Genomic DNA, 20,628 nt, shown 5'->3' with positions numbered 1-20,628 from the left:
TAAGAAGCCACTGTGCGCTTTGTTACATAAATGTCTATGTGCACCTGTCGCGGTGACTCAGCGACTATTCGGCGTTCTTCTGCTAAGCCCAAGGTCGCTGGTTCGACTCGCGGCACCATACAGAAGAGCGGAAACTTTATTTTTAAATCAATGAGATTCGAGTCCGGCGTCTTTATAGCGGAACTAGATAGATAGATAGATAGATAGATAGATAGATAGATAGATAGATAGATAGATAGATAGATAGATAGATAGATAGATAGATAGATAGATAGATAGATAGATAGATAGATAGATAGATAGATAGATAGATAGATAGATAGATAGATAGATAGATAGATAGATAGATAGATAGATAGATAGATAGATAGATAGATAGATAGATAGATAGATAGATAGATAGATAGATAGATAGATAGATAGATAGATAGATAGATAGATAGATAGATAGATAGATAGATAGATAGATAGATAGATAGATAGATAGATAGATAGATAGATAGATAGATAGATAGATAGATAGATAGATAGATAGATAAGGCCATCGAAATGTAGTTTGGTTCTCCTATAGTGAAAAGCCCTTCGCAGCCCTATGTTAAGTATACTGTTCTAACGGAATGAAGCGTGTCAACTTAAGCGGAACTAATGCGCGTACTTTCCTTTTCGCCGTCTCCAGTTTCTGCATTGGCGTAGTTTTGCGTCCTATTCTTAGATCAGAGTTCATGCCACCTTCATAGCGACCAGATGCGTACAGCGGTTTTTCGGCGCAGTCTCGATTGATTGCGGTTACTGGGTGCTAAAGTTCACATCCAGATTCCCTTGTTTCGCATTTCTTCTTCTTTGCGAGGAAAGAAAGAGAGTGCCTGGACCGCTAAAGAAGAAAAGAAATATATAGGACAATAGCACCTTCATGTTTCAATATTGCTCGGTCGCGCGTTTCATTCCGTGAGTGAAGTCCGCATTTGCTCTTAGTGACAGCTCAGCGACCAACAGCACAATGACCGTTTTAGCAAAGCTGACGACGCCCCAGCGCGAAAGGACGCGAATCGGCAAATGAAGACACAACCTTCAAGATCACCGGCGCAGCGGTATGCCGATCTCGAAGGCCACGGCCGCACGAGCCGTTTTTGTTCCTCGCGCTTGCCGCTTGAGTGCGCGCACTGCCGAAGAAGAACGGAGCGCGCGTCTCGTTAAGCCTAACCCTACTGCATAACAAAAACGAAACAACCGAGCCGTCCGCAGCTTCTTTTGTGCTGACGCCTTTCGTGGGCACGTGTGCGTACACGTGTATAGCTACACACTCTCGGGCATTCGCACGCGCCACGACGCCTTTAACGTCCGACCGCCCACGTGAAAAGACAAGATGTACGCGTCCTTAATTCTCTTCTTCGCGAACGCGTGCGGTTCGTGCACGTTTGGGCAACTCTCGTCGTTTCACGCACTCGCGCGCGCGGCCAGCCTTTTGTTCGGGCCGCAACTCATTTTGAAACAACCCGAGCGCTCGGCGGCGGCGAATGGGTTTTTAAAGCACCGCTCGGGGGACCACCTCGCCCGGCCCGGCGCCGTCAGGCTATAGTGTCGCGTCGCCGTTGTTCGACGTGTACGTAACACGACGGGCGACAACGACACCCGCCGTGACACCGCGTCGCACATCTCGGTCACGATCGCGCATTCTTTTCTTTCTGGCGCGTCACACTTGCTCGCGGGCTGCTCACGAGCTGCGCGCATTTTCTTGTTCTTGATGTCGTTGCCGCTGTTGTTCTTTGTTTTTTTTTTTGTGTCGTCTGCTCCTCTAACAAAATTCTCGAGCAAGAGCGAAACGAAGCAGACGTTACGGCGCCGCGAGGCTGGAAGGTTTAACGACCCCGCTATAGGTGCTGCTCGCTTTGAGGCTGTTTGCGCGAAACGCGCCGTATAAACTCGGATCCACAAGGGCATAGACACAAAGAGCTCGTGCGTCCCGTTATGTTCTTTCAAGCCCGTCTCCCCATAGCGCTATTTTTACGTTGTAATAACTCCGTAATGATGCGTGTTATGCAGTATACACGTTGGCTCATTGAGTATACATGACGTTGTGATGTCCCGCGCGAGGTCGCGGGATCGACATACTCGGGCTCTGCGGCCGCATTCCGATTGGGCCGGAATTACGAAAGTGCTTGTACATAAGATTTATGGGGGCCCGTCTTAATAGAAGCTAGCGCCGGGTGGTCAAGCCTAATCCGGGGAGCACTCCAGGAGTCCCTTGCATACCTCCCCCCGCCCCCGTGATGCTTCGGGACATGGAGTCGGCCACGAAAGTTTACGGGACACGGAATTTGCGGCCTATCCCATTCCCCACACAGCATGGAATCTAAAGGTTCAGTCAGCTGCTGCTTGTTGCAGACGCGTTCAGATGTATAGCATCGCAGCAGACGACCGAGAGATGCGGAACGGGTGCAAAACTCACGCTCCCACGTGAATATCATCTGCGTCATGAAGAACGTGACACAAGTATACACCTTGGGAGAAACTATAGCCTGAAAATGGTTCGTAGAAAAGCTGTTAGAGTAAATTATTGTGCGTGCTCCGAGGCTTGCCAGGGGTACTTCTTTTTTGAGGTCGATGAGCTTCATTCATATATATAAAAAAAAGAAGAAAGAAGTCGGAAATTTCGTGTCAGTACCCATTAACCATTTCACTGGCGAACTTTTGCTACGTAGCTCAGGGACATACCCGATTTTTTTATCACATGACACAGATGCGAATGTTCCCTGTAAAGATAGCAGATTTGTTTTTTCTACTTATATCAGTCTCACTGCCATTTTTTTACATTTAGTTATTTTAGTATTAGCTATTAGCATGCATCGCTTCATAACTTGCTGAATAACTTAAAAACGGAGTAGCTGGGGTACTCTTTACCACAATCCCTCCACAGCAGTTCATCTGTAGCAGCGCAGAAAAGTAAGCGGCAAGGTGAGTGAGAACAAGTATCTACCCCTGTATACTCGTGCACGTTTTTTTTTATGTTCTGCCTGTGGGTATTCATTCAGGTCGCCTACACACGCACGCGGCAATACCTCAGCTCGCTTCCCCTAAACTTGGGCAGACGCGTCAGAGTGTGGATGAGATCAGATGGGTTCTTGCAAGGAGCTGGCGCTTGTGTAAGGAAACACCACGATGCGTTCGCTTTAAGCGAAACACGCAGTAATCTGCCGCGCGGCTCAGTGGGCACGGCGTTCCACTGCTGATTGCGTGAGGTCGTGGGCTCGGTACCCGGCCCCGGAAGACGCATTCCGACGGAAGCGCTTAGAAACAATAATAAAAAAAAAATCGCGCAAGCTATAGCAAGCAAGCAAGCGCTCGTGTACCGTCGTTCGGGCGGTCGTTACAGAAATCCGAGGTGTTCAAAATTAGTCCGCATTCCCATCCAACTCGTAGCTTCCGAGCTCGCACCGGCACTCGTGCGCTCTCGGAGGAGACGTCACGCTAGAGACCTCTCTCTCTCTCTCTCAACCCGCGTGTCGCCCTTTGCGACTCAACAATCATCGTCATTTCAAATAGACGGAATAAGAACCGTGAATACAGGGAACGGGGAAACTTAGAGCAAAGCCTGAAGGCGGTCGTTCGAGCTAGCGCCTTTTTGTATATGTATATAGTGTTCCGTGTCTCTTACGGCTCAGTGGCATCAACGACGTATACGGAGCCAGGGGACGAGAAGACCCTTCCGGTATTCTACTCGCACGAGCCCCCCCTCTCCCCCTCTCCCCCCCCGCGCACACAGTCGACGCCACCCGCGCTCTCGACACGTCCTGCGCTTCCTTCCTTGCGGTCCATCACCGGCGTTACGGAGAGAGAGAGACAGATAGAGAGAGAGAGGGGGGAGGGAGGGAAGGAGAGAGAGAGCGCCGGCAGTGGAGCAGAAGAACGAACACAAACAGAACCGCAAAAAGTGCGGCGCGCACACATAAAACAGCCGCCCTGCACTTCCAGAATATACATCTCTCGCGGCGACGGCAAACCGAGGTCGCGCGCAAAAGAACAAGGCCGCCATCATCACTGCGGGCGACGCGCACACGCGACCGCAGAGCCCGCAGAGCGAGCGCGCTCCGGGGGGAACCGCCGCGATGTCAAGAAATTCCGTCCGGGCACGACGTCGTCGCGCTGCTCTCGGTTCTTGGCCGACATTTGGCGCCGGCGACTTGCTGCGAGGCCTCGTTCGTTTAGCTTCTCTCTTTCCCCCTCGCCGTCACCACCCGTCGCTATTCAGCGCTCGCACTTCCTTCATTTCGCGCGCCCCGGTGTCGCGCACGCACCTTTTTGTTTTGTTTCGTTTTTTTGTTTTCGGCGTTCTGTACGTATCTTCCCATCTCTTTCTCGCACGACACCTCCCCCGCTTCCTCCACTTTTTCTCTCTTGTGCGCGACCTCCCCCCTCTCCTCTCCCTCCCCCTCCCTCCCCCCCAAAGAAGAAGCGTGCAGAACGTCTGTGAGCAAGAGCGGCAGCGCATATAAACGATCAGCTAATCTCGCGATTGATTGATTTTAAACGCTTCGCTTTGTCTATAACACTGTGGCTCGCAAGGGTGGATGGACGGACGGACGGGCATGTTGGTGATGCTGCATATATTCGGTTAGCAGCGGGACGACCTACATGCGAAGTGAGAAAAGTATAGTCTTTTACTGTCACTTCTCTCACTTCCAATGTAGACCGACGCGCTGCTAACCAAAAATGTAACACTGTGGTGCCTTTCTCTTGGCCGACGATCTCTTGGCTGTAGTGTCCTCGATCATACATTATATTTTACATATATCGTGATCTTTACAGCATGCACCAATGGATGAAAGCTGGGTCACTTGTAATGCTTAAACGCCGTGGTGGCTCAGTGAGCGGCTACTGGCTTTATGGCTACGGCTGAGCACGTGGTCCCGGGTTCGATGTCCGGCCAAGTATGACGGCGGCCGTCGCACCCCCGAGGGAGAGGAATGCGACAAAGTTCGTATACGTACCCCAACTTGGGCCCACCTTAAAGAAACCACCGGGAAATCAAATTTCACACGCAAAAACGTCCATCATACGGCGTCCCTCAGATCCTTATGTGTTTAACTTATGGACGTTAAAACGCCACACTTTCATTATTCGAAGCCGTGGATGCAGGTAAACACGCCAAGATGTGGAAGGCACGTTCAGCGTAGATCACTAACGCACTGTGACGTTTTCCCTCGGCTTATTTTATTCTTAAACGTTTCTAAAGCGAAGCCTTCTCTCTTTCTTTTTGAAGAACCCTCGCGCCCACTGTTAGCCGTTGGTGCTGCCAGCTTTCTTGGCGAATAGCTCAGGCACAGAGAGGACCTCAATTACGTGTGCGATGGAGCGATCGGTCCTCGGTTTCACAACACAACAGACCGATACTCTGACCATTATTAGGTCAGAACCCCATGCGTGAAATTGACGTCACGTCACATCTCGTCACGTGCGCGCGCAACTGTCTATATGTTCAGATACTCGGGAAAGAAACTGGCGAATAACAGTCAACCCTGCGGCTGCATATTTCGCACCGTGTACCTGCATTTGCTTACACTGCCACTCATCGTTCATCATTTGAAAAAAAAAAAAACAAAAACAAAAAAGAACACCAGACATCGTCTTCGTCCTCGTGACATTGTGGACGTCCGACAGAGCTCATTCACACGAACTATAGTTGTTGAATTTCGACACACCTTGCCAACGGTGTAGAGAATAAACATTAATATTGCTTAAGTTGTCACCCTTGCGGTGCATACACAAACATAGAGTGAACACTTACTTGCACATGAACTGCTTATATGTAAGTAAGCTTATATGTAAGTTAGATAAACTGCTTGAGGAAAGCTTCGCCTGACGTAGATTTCAGCGTGCGCGCTGGATCTGCATAATATTTTCCCTCGTGCACTGCCACCCGGCCGACAGCCGGTCCCTCCGCCTTCGCGATCAGCAGTCGACGCCGGCTCCGTAAGCTTTCAGCACGCTGCACCGTACTAAGGACGCAGGAGTCGGCGGCACATCCCGTACACATAAAACGTCGCGCATTCACTGCCCCTCACCATATAATACTCCTCCTCTCCATTCCCGTTGGTCGAAAGGAACAAATACATAAAGCGGCATACGGATGTTGGTATACGGCCAGGGCGCAAAAGAACGGGAATCGAGTAAATGATGGAAGAAGCGGAAGAGACAAAATTGCGCAAGCTTTAGTGGAGGGGGGGGGGGGGCGGAGGGGGAGGCAATTTTGTTTTGTCGCGTTCAACTTTTTATTCTAGCGGGCGCACGGCCGAACAGCCCGAAGTGCCCCGTCAGAGGGCGGCACCTCCTTTCCTCGACTTACGCCAAAAGCACAGACGGGAGACGGGGGTGGCTTGAGATTTCCTAGGGCGTTTGTATGCGTACGAGCGAACCATTCGACGCGAAGTGTTCCATCAACCGCATCTTTTTTTATTAATTATATTTTTCGGGGTCAAACGGAGTGACTGCGTTATGTGCGCGGATGTCGAAGTGATGAAAGGGGGAGAAAAAAAGAAGTAAGAGAAAAGATAAAGAAAGAGAGAAAAACGAAGCAAGCAACGGCGATGGATAATGGAGACAAGGTGTTCGAAGTGCAGCGCCATAACGTCAAGTCTTTCGGGGCCGCAGCTGAATGACTCTACGACCCGCGGTGACGTTCGTTTTAAATGGGGCTGCGTTTTCTTTCGCTCGTTTCTTCTCGAGGAGGTTTGCCGACGAAGTATAACCTGACGCGCAAGGTCAACAGAGCACGCAGGCATATAAAAACCCACGGGACGAGCCGTTACTCGTTGAGGGTGGGTTGCGGAGCGAAGAAGCGTTAACCTTTCTTTTCTTTTTTTTTTTCGAGGATGCTTTATATTTCTAACACAGCAAACCTGGCACGTACTCAACAACGGCCACAGGGTGAAAAAAGGAAAAAAAAAGAATCATACTCTTTCTGTCTCATTGTTCAAACAATGACACCGCGGATGCTTGATGCAACGAAGCTGTCAGATTCGAAGACGAGTTCATTATTATCTTCAGTGATGTGTAATCAGTACACGTATATAAGGTCGAAGAACCATGAAACGTAGGACAATGAAGACGAAACGCGGAAGAGTACTGTTTCGAAGGTTTTTCAACAGAACTTAGTTAACCAGATATATATATATATATATATATATATATATATATATATATATATATATATATATATATATATATATATGAAAGTAACACAGGGACGCAGTGAAAAATAGGCCAGACAAAACGAAAGGAAGCAATCAAGAAATCGAACCACGGGTTATCCTTAATGAAAGCAGCATTCCGGGCACAATGATGGTAACCCATTACTCAAATGATATTGCGCAAAAAAAAAAGAAATAAACGACACGGACTTAAGGGAGGACGACGATCGCACTTGGTGTGTCGTCCTCTCTTAAGTACGTGTCGTTTTTTGTTGCGCAATATCATTTGAGTAGTGTTATCCTTCTTTCAGTAACCATTCTGGAGAGACCGGCTTCACACTTGCTGCCAGCCATTCGTTAAAGCTTAAGATAGCGAACACTGCTATAGCCTGGCACCCTGTGGCCACATTTGGCCCTTGCGCCACAAGACACCCCATTCATCAACACTGCCACAGCGAACCAAACGGTAGTGTGATTACACTTCAACAACACACACCAACGGCGACGAACTTCCACGAGGCAGCCCGCCGCCTACATGCGGGACGACTAGCAATGCCCTCTGCCAGCAATTCATTTTCTTTCTTCGTTATCATTTATCCCGTTATCATTTTTCTCATTACTTTTCCTCCAACCGTGCGGATTTCCTTCCGGGGGACCGCTTTAATTTCCCGTTAACGCCACACAGATTACACAAGGACTTCATTACCTGTGCGCGACACACCAAATCAGTATTTTCTTTCTGTCTTCCGGTCTGTCTTTCTTTGTTTCCTTCTCTCTTTCATAAGTTACAAACACACATGTTCCTCTCCATCCATTCAGAGTGGAGCTTGCGGTACGCCACGTATACTACAGACCCCCCCCCCCCCCCCCTTTATCAGACCGGTGATCAACGTGCTACGCCTCTGGCGTATTGTATATGTACGTACGTGCACGCGTATACGCGTATACACGTGACTTCCCGCGTACAACGCAACGGCGACGAGGAGGTCTGGCCTGTCCGCCCCCCCCCCCCCCCCCCCCCCCGTGCTACCTGGCCCGAGGGCCGTATTACGCACCGTGAGAAACTGTCCGGCGTCGCTCGTTCGGTCAACACCCGTGCGAATCAAAAAAGCATTCGCGTGCACAGCTGCGGACAGGAAGGCGGAAAAGTCGGCGCGTTGTGGCACAGGCGGTCGCCGGTGTGGCCGGCCATTAGCGAACGGAAAAGAAGGAAAAAGAAAAGAAACTAATGAAAACGGCTGACAGTGAGGAAGCAGTCGAAAGGATAAGCATTTCCTTTGCGCCTACTTCTTTCTTTCTTTTTTCTCACGAACGGGACAAAAATTCAGAACCACGTTATACCTTTTTGGGTACGCGAGACTTTCGGTATCCTGATATGGCGCTTCCGGAACATAGATACTGCGCGAAGGGAGAAGCAGAGCTCTAACTGATATGAACCGTTTTTATTTATTTATTTATTTACTTTTTTGTTAGTTGATTACGCTTCCGTGTCAAACGAGCTCAATCCTCTGCTGTAAGCTCAGTGACCGGCGTGATGTCGGCAAACGTGTTCAACCTTCTGCGCCAACCTGGGGTTATAAATACCTAACTATTAAGGCAATTGCTCACGAGCATTCAGTTGCTCACTCCCGCGGTTCAAAGCATGTTTCGAATCCGCCGCCTCGGCCTTGACCGGTGCTGGCTAACACTCGCCGGGCAAATTTTGCAGGCAAAGACAAATACTCAAGCAACTGTACAAGAGAGTATGGCCGCCGCGATACCTGAATTGGTAAAGCACACCGAAATGCTTAATGCTGAAGATGTGGCTTCGGCTTTCACCTGCGCTATTAAGTTGTCTTTCAGTCCGCTTTCATTTGCCTTTACCTTCCCTCTTTCTACGTTTCAATTAAAGATAACAGTTAGCTTCACCTAAATTGTATCTGGCTTCATTACCAGTTTGTCCTAATGGTTGTCCTAACAAAACAAAAACAAAAAAATCGGAGCACTTTCTTCTCGCTTAATGAAAGTTATGTTATGGCATAAGCTCCAACAGTACCCGCCGTGGTTGCTCAGTGGCTACGATGTTGGGCTGCTGAGCACGAGGTCGCGGGATCCAATTCCGGCCACGGCAGCCGCATTTCGATAGGGGCAAAATGAGAAAACACCCGTGTACTTAGATTTAGGTGCACGTTAAAGAACCCCAGGTGGTCGAAATTTCCGGAGTCCTCCACTACGGCGTGCCTCATAATCAGAAAGTGGTTTCGGCACGTAAAACCCCATAATTTAATTTAAGCTATAACAGTGTGCATTGAGTGGTATATAGTCCAGGTGCGACGTCACTAAACGTCATCAACGACCTGTCGACAGGGATTCTAGCACTCGGTCGCGGTACTTCGGCATATATATGCCTCGCTGTGTGAATGCCACAGGTGTTCTTCCAATTCGCTGTATTCCGGGCTCAATTTTGATGCGGATAGATGCTTTTTTCTTTTAATGCATGTAACAAGGTTTGCTCTTGAGATGAGACACATTTCAGCTCGGGAAACAGGAGCTATGGTCTAGCGCCAAGCAATAACCGCAAAACGCTCAAACTATGGCGTATGCGAAACTACGTCGATCCGAAGCGGCTTGCTCAATACATAACTACGGAGTTCTGCAGCTGAACGCGCGAGGTCGCGGGCGCGTGTCCAAGCAAAAACAAAAGCGTGTGCAATGCTTCAGGTGCATAATAAAGAACCCACAGGTGGTGAAAATTAATCCGGAGGCATAAAGTACGCCGTTACCGCATAATACACTCTGCCGTTTTCAGGACGCTAAACTCCGCAATATCGTTTTTTTTTTCTTAATGTTATGTCGCTTCGCGCGTTGCACAGACGACAACTACCATGATCTCGATGGACATGCAAGCAAACAGCTTTTTGATAAAGTCTTCGAGGGTGTAGAACGCAACGGTAACATAAGGGACGAAAAAGGTGACACATGCATCGCGCTCGTCCGTCCGTCCGTCCGTCCATCTGTCTTTCTTTCTTTTTTATCGCTGTTATTACTATTACCCTGTACACCCTCGAAGGCGCCTCACCAGCTAGCCCAAGCAACCACTTTGCTAACTTATGTTTGATAGGTGCTACTATAGGGTTGGAGGGCGCTTTAATTAATTAAAAAGTTAACGACTGAATTTTAAAAATTATTTTAATACGTGTTTAGATTTCTCGTGCAACTGTAATGTCCACCTCTGAATACTCCAGCTCAAGGACTATAATTATGTTGTCTGCAACAGGTGACGTTTTTTTATATATAATTCCGCAAAACCCCGTATGCTTGAAGGGAACTGTCTGGCTCGCGCAGCCAAACTGCATACACCACGGTGTGCTACACGCACAGCTGCTCAGCAGTGACCCTAGCATTTGGGCGCAGAACACACTCGCGCCATGGAGCAGCCGAAAGGCTGAACGCTGCCCTGCGCTAGCCGTTATATTGCTCGCAGGAAGCCAATCCGACGCGCCGACGCAAGAGCAGGTGCCGCGAACGCCGGAGTGGCATATGGCCGTTTGATGAACGACATGCGCCGCCCGCAAGCGGACGACGTCAAAATTGGCGGCAGAGAAGCAGACGACGTCGAAGCTAAAGCAGCTGCCACTCGCGCGTCGCACTGCGACCTCTCGACAGGGACAGTACCGTGCAGGGCTGCGTACCGAAGCTCGGCACCTATTAGAATGAACGAAAGGCAGAATAACGACGAACTATAACCACGGCACAAGCTGGAGTGCGTCGTTTGAAGCAACGATGTAAGCAATGTGTACAGGCGATAGCAAAGCAGACGGTACCAAAATTGCTCAAGCTGAGAAGCAGACGACGTCCCTCGCTGCGTACTCGACCGGTCGTATCGTCTGCTGGACAACGGTCGTAATAGGAACTGTCCCTTGTAAGGCTGTGTACCGATCGCCGGGCACCTATTAGAACGGACGAAAGCAGAATAACAACGAACTACAACCACGGCGCAAGCTGCAGTGGGTCGTTTTGAGCAACGATGTAAGTGATGTGTGCAGGCGATACCAAAACAGACGGATACCAAAAGTTCGCAATCTGAAAAGCAGACGACGTCACTTGCTATGTACATACTTGACCGGTCGTATCGTCTGCTGGGCAGCGTTCGTAATGGTTTCTTCCTCTTGAGAACCGAGTTAAAGGGGCCGATAAGAAGGCCCGCAGCGTATTTACCACAGCGAGCGTACACCGCGACGTCACAGGCCGTGCTACTCGAGTTTGTTGACACGTTTAAACGATGGCACGCACGACATTTCCGCGCGACGACCTCCCCTACGAGTGCTACGTACGGCATTACCGACAAAGGAATTCGAGAGAACAAAGGCGTGTTCACAAGCCACGCATTCTTTCTCCCTCCCACCCGAGGCTATCTGGTAAATAGAGGCGATCACTTTCAACGGCTCTTGGATAAGAGCTTGCTTTAGCTTTCCATCTTTCAAAGGCATCCGAAGTGGAGATACGATCTCGTTAGACAAACATATATACCAAACGGATTTTTAGCGGACTTCGTAACGCTCATTACACAAATTTCGAACTCCAGCAGGTGACGATTTCAAAATTCTGCTTCGCTCGAGCTCAAAAGTAATTATAAATTTATTGATTCGTGAGGTTAATATAAGCTCCAGTGCAACTCTTGCATCCGCGAGATACATCGCAGTGAAGGGACTTCAGACTAAATTGGACCACCAGCTTTTTTTCTTTCTTTTAACCTGCGCCTATACCTAAGTATACGTGAGCGTTATATATTCAGTCGCTTTTGACCTCAATAAACAGTTGCGATTAAGTAGCGTCTCAACCTGTCATTATTCTTTCTTCATTAGGGTGCTGCCTCTGTTGGCGCTTCATCTTTTCAAAACTATTAAACATTTACACTTGGAGTCTTACACTGCAATATATGTATAAGTTGTTTACGTTTTCTGGATTTATAGGGCCGATAACCGTTTCCGCTACCTCACTCGATGACACGGGAGTAAAAAGTAAGGTGCATCGGGACTAACTGCCGTCGTTCATTCTCCCGTTGATCTCTTTCCGAGCAGGGACTAAAACACTTTACTCCCCGAACTGTGCACACGGCGCGCATACACCTTTTTAAGACTAACTGTGCAGTTACTCTCGTTTTACCCGACACTTTATTGTAGGAGTGTGCGAGAAAAAAAAAAAAAAGATGCGCTGAAATACGTGACGTCACATTTGACGCATCGACGCGTTGGGGGTTACGGCACGAAGTTCCCGAAAGAAAGAAGAAAAAAATAAAGGAAATTTGACTTTCGTTTTTTTTTTCTCGAGTAAATAATACGCCTATTTACCCCTCCGTCAAACGACTGAAAATATGAAAAACATTTTTTGCCGGTCTAAACGAATTTTTTTAAAATTTTATTTTATTATAGCGTACCTCGAGGTCATTCACCGCGCAAATTGGCATGACGACAGCCCAGCACCGACGACGACTGCGGTGACGAAGTCGGTGGCGAGAAATTTTGAGGCGACAACGCCTCGTCGACTGGCTCCCAACGGCGAAACGCTGTATTCCAGGAGAGGGACGCTGAGAACAACCACTGCTGCGGTGTAGCCCTCGCCGCTCCTCACCCGGCCTTGGATTGCCTAACACATCTTTAACAATACTTCTTGACTACGACGATTACCTCACGACCCTGAAATATTGCGCGTCTCAGCTTCGGTTATTCGACTCTCTCTACGACAAATATCATCTCCGTATCATCCTTAACCTGGTCAGAATAACGATTTAACCCTGCAACATCGAGAAATATTAGGGTTTGATTACCTTTATTCTTTTGGCACGTAAATCCCCAGAAAACAATTCAATTCTTACCTTCATTCCTCGTCCTGAAGAGAATATTTGAAAAAAAGGGCATGTCATTCGAGTAAAAACATAATTAGCAGTGTAATTAATCATTATTCGCTTGATGAACTATCCACAACTGAAATCTCTCTGCAGTGTATCAAAAATGCTTCTATATGCATTAGGTTTCCGGTGATAAAACCGAATCTTACCTTAAGCGTTACGGGGTTAAAGTATGCGAATTGAGGGTTACACTACAACATGATGTTATATGCTATTACGGACGCCCAAATTTGGTTTCATCTAGGACGTTACCGCTAACTCGCCGTGGTGGCTTAGTGGCTACGGTGTTCCGCTGTTAAGAACGAGGTCGCGGGATCCAATCCCGACTACGGCGGTCGAATTTCGGTGGGGGCGGCGAAATTGAAGAAACACCCCTGTTCCGCGCATTCCATTCGCGTTAAAGAAGCCCAGCTGGTCGAAATTAATCCGGAGTCAGCCCCTACGGCGTGCCTCATAACCAAATCGTGCATTCAGGCAGTGAAATCACGGAAATTCTAGAAATCGAAACGGCGCAACTTTAGAACTGCCTAACTTGGTAAGAAAAAAGAAAAGAAAACTCAAGATATTTGAAGTAGGGTACAAATTCTGCTCATACCAATAGGTCTAAGCGACGAATATATAGAAATACATTGCGCTCTACATAAATTCGTGAACATAAGATGCCGATTTCCATTGGTTTGGTCTATTAGGAGTAGCATTCCGCAAGATTTCGCAACAAAAGCTAATAGGTCGAATCTCGGAATATCGACCCCACATGCATTTGTTACCTTAAGTTGTTCTGCGCTCGTCGCAGAATTCAGTGGTATATAGCGCAGAGCAATTAGCCAAACGCCAAGTTTACCCACCACAAGATATCCGTCAAGTCAAGCTTACAGAATTGTGGTTATCGTTTCGTTGTGTGGTTTCGGGGAGCCATAGGGCAGAAAAGCTTCTCATTTTTTTCCTATAATTCTGCTAATTTCAACAGCTTCGTAAATACATTTCAGCGTTCAAAGCAAGACTATCGTAACTAACAGTAAACCGACACGTGAATTGACAATCGCCCCTTGCGGCATATGTTTCCACTTGTCCCGTATTATCTCCTGTCGGAAATTACTCCTTCCAAAAAAAGAAAAAAAAAAGAAGTGAGTTATCATAGCCACAGCATTCGTTCCCAGTAACATACGGCCTTCGGCAGAAACACAGTTAGCTCGGAAAGCACTGGGGATAAACACTATTGGATGCGCGTAAGGCAGCTGATTGCACGAGAATGCCAACCGACCTTCGTCGCGGCTGTGTAATTTGGCATTTGGTTGTCCTGTATTTAGTTAACTTTTTTCCTCGTGACGTGCGTAGTTCCGCAAATCCCCACTTACTTGTTTTGTAGCATAGCGGGGCTCCTTCGTGACAAAGTGTTAGCCGTAAATCGATAACTGTTTCTCCGAAACTACGCCTAACACACTCACGATATTTACTTTCGTGACTGAGAACTACGAGATTCAAGCTCACAATTATTCGAAACCACAGAGGACAATGAATGAATGAATGAATGAAACGTATTGTAGTTACAATAAGTAAAAAAGTCCTAAACGCTCAGGCCGCAGTGCAAACACGGTGGTGTCGTGTTATAAACTGCAGTTAACTATATAGAATATGATGTTCTAGTACACTGCAGTATTAACCTCTCTTGGTTCAATCAAAGAGGCGAGCAAGAAAAGGTGCACCAAATGGGAAAAGCATTAACAATCTGTTCTGTGTTCATTCCCTTTCCCTCGCGTGTCTTTTGGTCAAGGAGCACGCGTGTAAGCAAGTGATAGCACCATAAAGGACATCTTCATGCAAAGTTAGAACCGTGCACACTGTGAAATGGTACGTACCGTTGAGCTGCGATGAAAGGTCAAATCTCAGTCGACGTCGCGGTGCGGGCACTGAATGGTCACGATGGGCGTTGTAATCCTCAGGCGAACACGGATTGACACGAAAGGCGAAACTTTTCCGAGGTTACCGCGCATTCTTTTTTCAAGTGTAGGCCGCGACTTGTTTGTCACTTCACAATTACACAGCGAACGACTACACCACGCGATCCCCTCTACGCCGACGACGGTCTGCAAGCAGACGACAAACAACGCCGCAGTTGACAGCTCGCAGCAGACGACGTCGGTCGACCACCCTTAGCAACAAGCGCGCAGTCGGCCGCTGCGAATCACTGGCACAAACACCGCCGTCGCTTCTCGCCTTGAACACGACGAAGAAAAGGTTATCCCCAATCGGCAAGGAAGGAAGCTCCTCTACGTGCAGATGCAGACGAAAGCCCTCCTCGGGCGCCCAGCGAAGTCAAGCACGCATGATGTCGTAATGTAAACAAACACACGCACGGGTTCCTCAGAACCACCACCACGCCGAAAAGCACGTGCGGCCGATCCGCGCACTAGGGACACCCGAATCGTCGCAGAAACTGCAATGCCCGCGTAGTTGTCAGCGGTATTAGGAAGCAGGCACTGCAGCCAGGCGCGCAAACTCCGCCAGCGCGCGACTGCGCGTCAGACGACGCCAGCACAGGATACGCGCCGCTACGGGCAACGCGCGAGTCGCATCTGTCTGCGTTTCGAATACGACTCGCGTGCGGCGCGCGAACGCCGCCATAGCTGCGGGAACCGGGGCGCTGCGGTCGTTTTTTCGCGCGAGTAGCGCGAGAGAAATAGATACGACAGAGAGAGAGAATAAGCAGTTGCGGAAAAGGGGGGAGAGAAGCGCGCGCGCGTCGTCTGCGCGAGCGATCGTAGACGCGTTTCCGGCGGGTTCGAGCAGACGACGCTGACCGACCACGGGAGTTCAATAACACAACAAAATGTAATCTGCCACCGTGAGCGACATAGCGTAAACGCACAAACATGCTCATCTTTCTGTCCCTTAGATTTCCGGAAGGGGTTTGTGTCAATCGTAAATTCCAGTCATCTGAATCACTAAACGCAAGCAGCGATGCTTAGACCTCGCATCAAAAGAAGCAACTTTCGCCTGGGGTGGGTACCGCTTTCTGATTGTGAAGCCTTCTTCGGTGCTTGAGCAAGGGCATTCTTACTTCATTGTATTGCTGAACATAGCGCTCTTCCAATAACTTTTACATATACCTAGCTTTTACGTGTAACTTGGAGTGATAAGCTCTTGTGCTCAAACAAAACTTGACGTACCGTTGTCAGCGCCTAGAGGCACTCCGCGGGCCTTGGGCATCCAACCTAAACACAGCGCGAAACGTTAAAAATCTAGTCGGTGGCGCCATCTCTAGGACATTTGGGGAGTTCAAATGAGCATTGGAAAAAGGAGAGAAGACGCAAACGAGAACTGTTGAACAAGTGTTGTAGCACGAAGTGTTCTATAAGCATCCACCTCGTGGGCATGTCCCGTTTCGTCTGCTGCTGAAGTGATGATTGGTTGGGGGCGCCTGTCTCCTTCTGGCATGTTCCCCGGTTCAGCAATCGGAGCTTGAACAGCAACGAAACGGGAATGTCCACTAGACACTTACAGAACACCTCCCTCACCCCGAATCCCCCACCCGGATACCTCACGTCATCAACACAGGTGTTGCCAACACACGTAAACAGCTAATAACCAAAGAGACGATAGAAACAAAAGTAAAGGTCACAGTAAAAAAAATTATGGGACTTTGCGTACTAAAACCACTTTCTCATTATGAGGCACACAGTAATGGAGGACTCCGGAAATGTTGACCGCCGAGGTTCTTTAACGTGCACCTAAATCTAAGTACACGGGTGTTTTCGCACTTCGCCCTCCATCGAAATGCGGCCGTAGTAGGTGCAAATGATCGTGGATGCGTAATGATCAAATGGATAGCCTTTTTCGAGATATATAATATCTTTGTCATGCTGTAACACAGACGGCGTACTACTAACACGAGCGGAACTCCGCTTCTCAATGATGGGCGCCTTCGAAATTTACGTGCTCGCAATTCGTGGTTCATTAAAACTTCTTTCTGGGCGAGTTGGTGCATACTTGACATAAAAATTGTAACAGCTCAAACACATGCAACCACAAAGTAACAAGGACGAGCTTGTGTCTCGTCCTTGTTACTTTGTGGTTGCATGTGATTGCGCTGTTACAATTTTTATGTCAAGTATGCACCAACTCGCCCAGAAAGAAGTTTTAATGAAGTACTTTTCTTGTTTAGTGGGCCCTTCTTTCCAGCGCTTGTGTCTCGTCCTTGTCACTTTGTGGTTGCATGTGTTTGCGGTGATATTTCGTGGTATTTGCGAATTGCGCAGGCCTTACGAAACAGAGGTTAACACCCACATGGGTTACAATGCAACCTAAATGTGTTGTCTGTTGTTGCTTTTAGGGAGTCAGAAAAAGCGATGCACCCTCTCTCTCTCTCTTTCTTATTTGTTTCTTTTACTTTTCTTTCTTTCTTTTTTTTCGATATTTATCTTTTTATTTTTTGCCCAGACAAAGATCATTCAGGCTCAGTCATGAGTTTTGCCTCATCTCCGACTCCATGGACCCTGTCAAGTCATTCAGTGATTTTGTTTGTTTTATACAAGCCAGCCATGGTTTGTTGGTTGCTTGATGGCTTTCTACGTTCGTTCGTTCGTTCGTTCGTTCGTTCGTTCGTTCGTTCGTTCGTTCGTTCGTTCGTTCGTTCGTTCGTTCGTTCGTTCGTTCGTTCGTTCGTTTGCTCGTTCGTTACTTCGTTTGCTTCTTTCTTGCTTGTTATTTATGTAATTATTCTGTCTGTCTGTCTGACAGACAGACCGAAAGACAGACATCGGAGCCAACGCTCTCCTTACATATATAGAAATCTCCGCACAAATTGTGTCGCGAAGTTCGCACTCCCTACACAAAGGTTTGTTCCCACTGTCGATTCCGCAGTCATATCGGCTGTCCGCGAACACTGAAGTCAGAAGGAACGATTTCTCAGAAAACAGAAGTCACACCAAAGAAAAATGAGCGGTTCTTTGTGTAGTAAAGTTTCGGCAGAATAAGGCAGTTTCAAGAAGGCGCGCGCACCGTATAGCGGCACCAAAGAGACTGCTTTCGAAAAAAGAGACAAGCAAAGGAGGAGAGCGAAAGAGAAAATGTAAATCACGGTGAAGAGCAGCGGCTACGGAAAGTTTAGAAGTGACGAATAATCAAATTGAAAGAGAAGATTCTCCAGAAATAACTTAAAGCGTCGGGAGAGCTCGCCGTTAAAAAAAAGAAAGAAAGAATGACAGAGAAGCGACACTCGACTCGTCAAACGAGCAGGCGATTGTTCAACTCGCGCTCTTTCATTGCTGCAACCGACGACCCTGTAGAAGAAAAGAAAAAGGACGAACAAAATAATGCGAACAATTCCCGACATCACTTTATTCCGCGTTCTTTCAGAGCGAAGAAGAACGGGCAAAACGCGGTGAAAAGCGAGAGCTGGTTTGAAAAGGGGTGGCCTTCCGTTTTTCGTCACTCGTTCGTCCGTCGTATAGCAGACGACAAGAAAACCCGCGACGATGGAGGGAGGGGGGCATGAGCCTCGCAGAAGTAAAAGAAGGAGAGGAGGGGGATGTGGAAAGTTCTTGAGAGAATAAAGGGGTTGCCATTGTGCTACGCTCCGGGCTTCAAGCATTGACCGTTGAACAACTCTTTTCTTTCGACTTGGGCTGAGCAGGAGAAGCAGCCGCTCAGACGGCGCCAAGCAGTCGCAACTCCTCCTCCGGCAGCCTTTAGTGAAGCGTATACAGTGGCCCGGGACACGATGAGATCACAGGGCTACGCTTTGTCGCACTAGTACCGTGCATCGCTGTCAAAACGGAGGCCCCCGCTGGGCGCCACTTAACCAGAGGCCAAAGTTACACATCTGTTGGGAACTTTTGACATACCATTCGCTGCGTTGGCGGGCTGCTTGCTTCCGATACCGTTGTCTAATACTGAGATTGGTTGACATTTGTTGCAAGCCAAGTAGGCAGGTAAAATCGACTGTAGTCGAGATAGGGGGGCGTTGAGAGCTGCTTGTCACCAGCTGTCCTGGGTATGAGTTGCTCTCTGGACTTGGCCTCTGATTACCCGAAATCACATCATCTTTCGACACTAAGAGCTGTGTAAACGATCGCTTTTTTTTTCTTTCTTAAGCAGTCTCTCTACTCACGGCCGAAAAAAGCAAACAAGTGTTTTCTTCGTCTCTGAATATATTTAGTACTGCGGAATCCGCAGTAACACACTGCAAACATCATCATTTTCTCAAGAATTACCACTTATAGACAATGCACACAACACTGTCCTCGTCTACTGCACATTTTTCTGGCTGTGGCCTCCGGAATACGTGAACAGATGCCACCAGTCCACGTGACGCAAAAGACCGCTGAGGAGTTGCAAGACCCTATAAACTTGCGCGATAGAGCAGTAGTTATCACATCCGGCCCACAACTTGCTATTTCCCGCAGTTGACATTACTTCAGTTCTCTGTGACTCGCCGAGTACGAACATGCACGTTGATATCAGGGACAACCAAGGTGAATTTGTTGTGCGTTGAGCAGACGAACATACCGCTGTCGTCTGCTTTATATGGCGCACTAAAGGAAATAACTTGAGCTGATTTAGTAAATTGGCCCAGAATAACAAACAATACTGAAAAAAAAGAAAGAAGAAAGCACTGTCACAGTAAGAGGAGGCGCGGTAAGGCAGAGAAAGTTTGACAAACAGGAGGTTGACGGCGATGCCACCTTGACGTTCCCGCACCAGACGGACGTAAAGGTCATGGATTTTGATGGCGTGTAGTTCAGAGATGCAATTAACATGAAAAAAAATCAGGGAAAAAGTGGAGGAAAGAAGCGTTCCTTTTTCTTTTTCAGCGCTGAGACAGTAGAAAAAAAAAAGACATGTCCAAATACAGTAATAATTGCCATTTCCTGCTGTGCACCATACAGTTATAAAGGGCAGCACAGCTTTCAAGCGCCTTCATCGTGTGCTTTCCGTTTCGCTTTGATAACGTAACGTATAGCGGGACACAGGACGCCCTCTGGGTTTCAAATGTAAGCTTTTTTATAGTGAAATGTCAATGTTTCTCTAACTTTCCAGAACCTCTGATAACAAAAACAGGGAAAGAACTATTTCTTTCCTCCCGCTGAAACTTATCGTAAATTTCCGTAAAGCCTGATTGGGCCTAGTTAATTATTTATCCGTAAACATGTACTACATTTTATTCTACAGAACTCGAAGAACTGATGCAGATAATGTATAATGATAATGTCCGTTTAAAGTGCCCTCGACAGAAGACGGCGCACGCGTGACCGCGTCTGCAACAGAGGAGCAGACGGCACTGATAGAAACATGCAGTAACCGTCTCTGAAACGTATTCTAACTTACACAACTATGCGCATGGTACTACGGGGCACAGTATGTAAACCCTAGCAGAGCCCCATCCGCTTGTGCGCATGAGCTCCTTTTGACAGAGGATCTTGCAGGCTGATCCAGAAGACCGGGCGTAATAATGGCGGCGAGTGCAAGAAGTGGGTGCGAGAGAGAGAGAGAGCGAAAGGAGCGAGAGGTGTGAGAAGAAAACTGAATCACGGACGACGAACGAACGAAGATACCCGC

General features: G+C 48.0%; 1 protein-coding gene across 2 annotated transcripts in view; it reads right to left on the bottom strand.

Annotated features, from left to right (window-relative positions):
• The window catches only part of LOC135899814 (bromodomain-containing protein 4-like), a 395,916-nt gene extending 380,284 nt beyond the window's left edge, over positions 1-15,632 (bottom strand). For both annotated transcript variants that reach the window (XM_065429162.1, XM_070534101.1), the window contains exon 1: positions 14,928-15,632. The gene's annotated coding sequence lies outside the window, so the exon portion shown is untranslated. The remainder of the gene's footprint in view (positions 1-14,927) is intronic.
• Positions 15,633-20,628: the final 4,996 nt, after the last annotated feature.

The sequence above is a fragment of the Dermacentor albipictus genome, chromosome 2, assembly GCF_038994185.2.
Source record: "Dermacentor albipictus isolate Rhodes 1998 colony chromosome 2, USDA_Dalb.pri_finalv2, whole genome shotgun sequence".
NCBI lineage: Eukaryota > Metazoa > Arthropoda > Arachnida > Ixodida > Ixodidae > Dermacentor > Dermacentor albipictus.
This window is presented reverse-complemented; position numbering and strand designations above follow the sequence as displayed.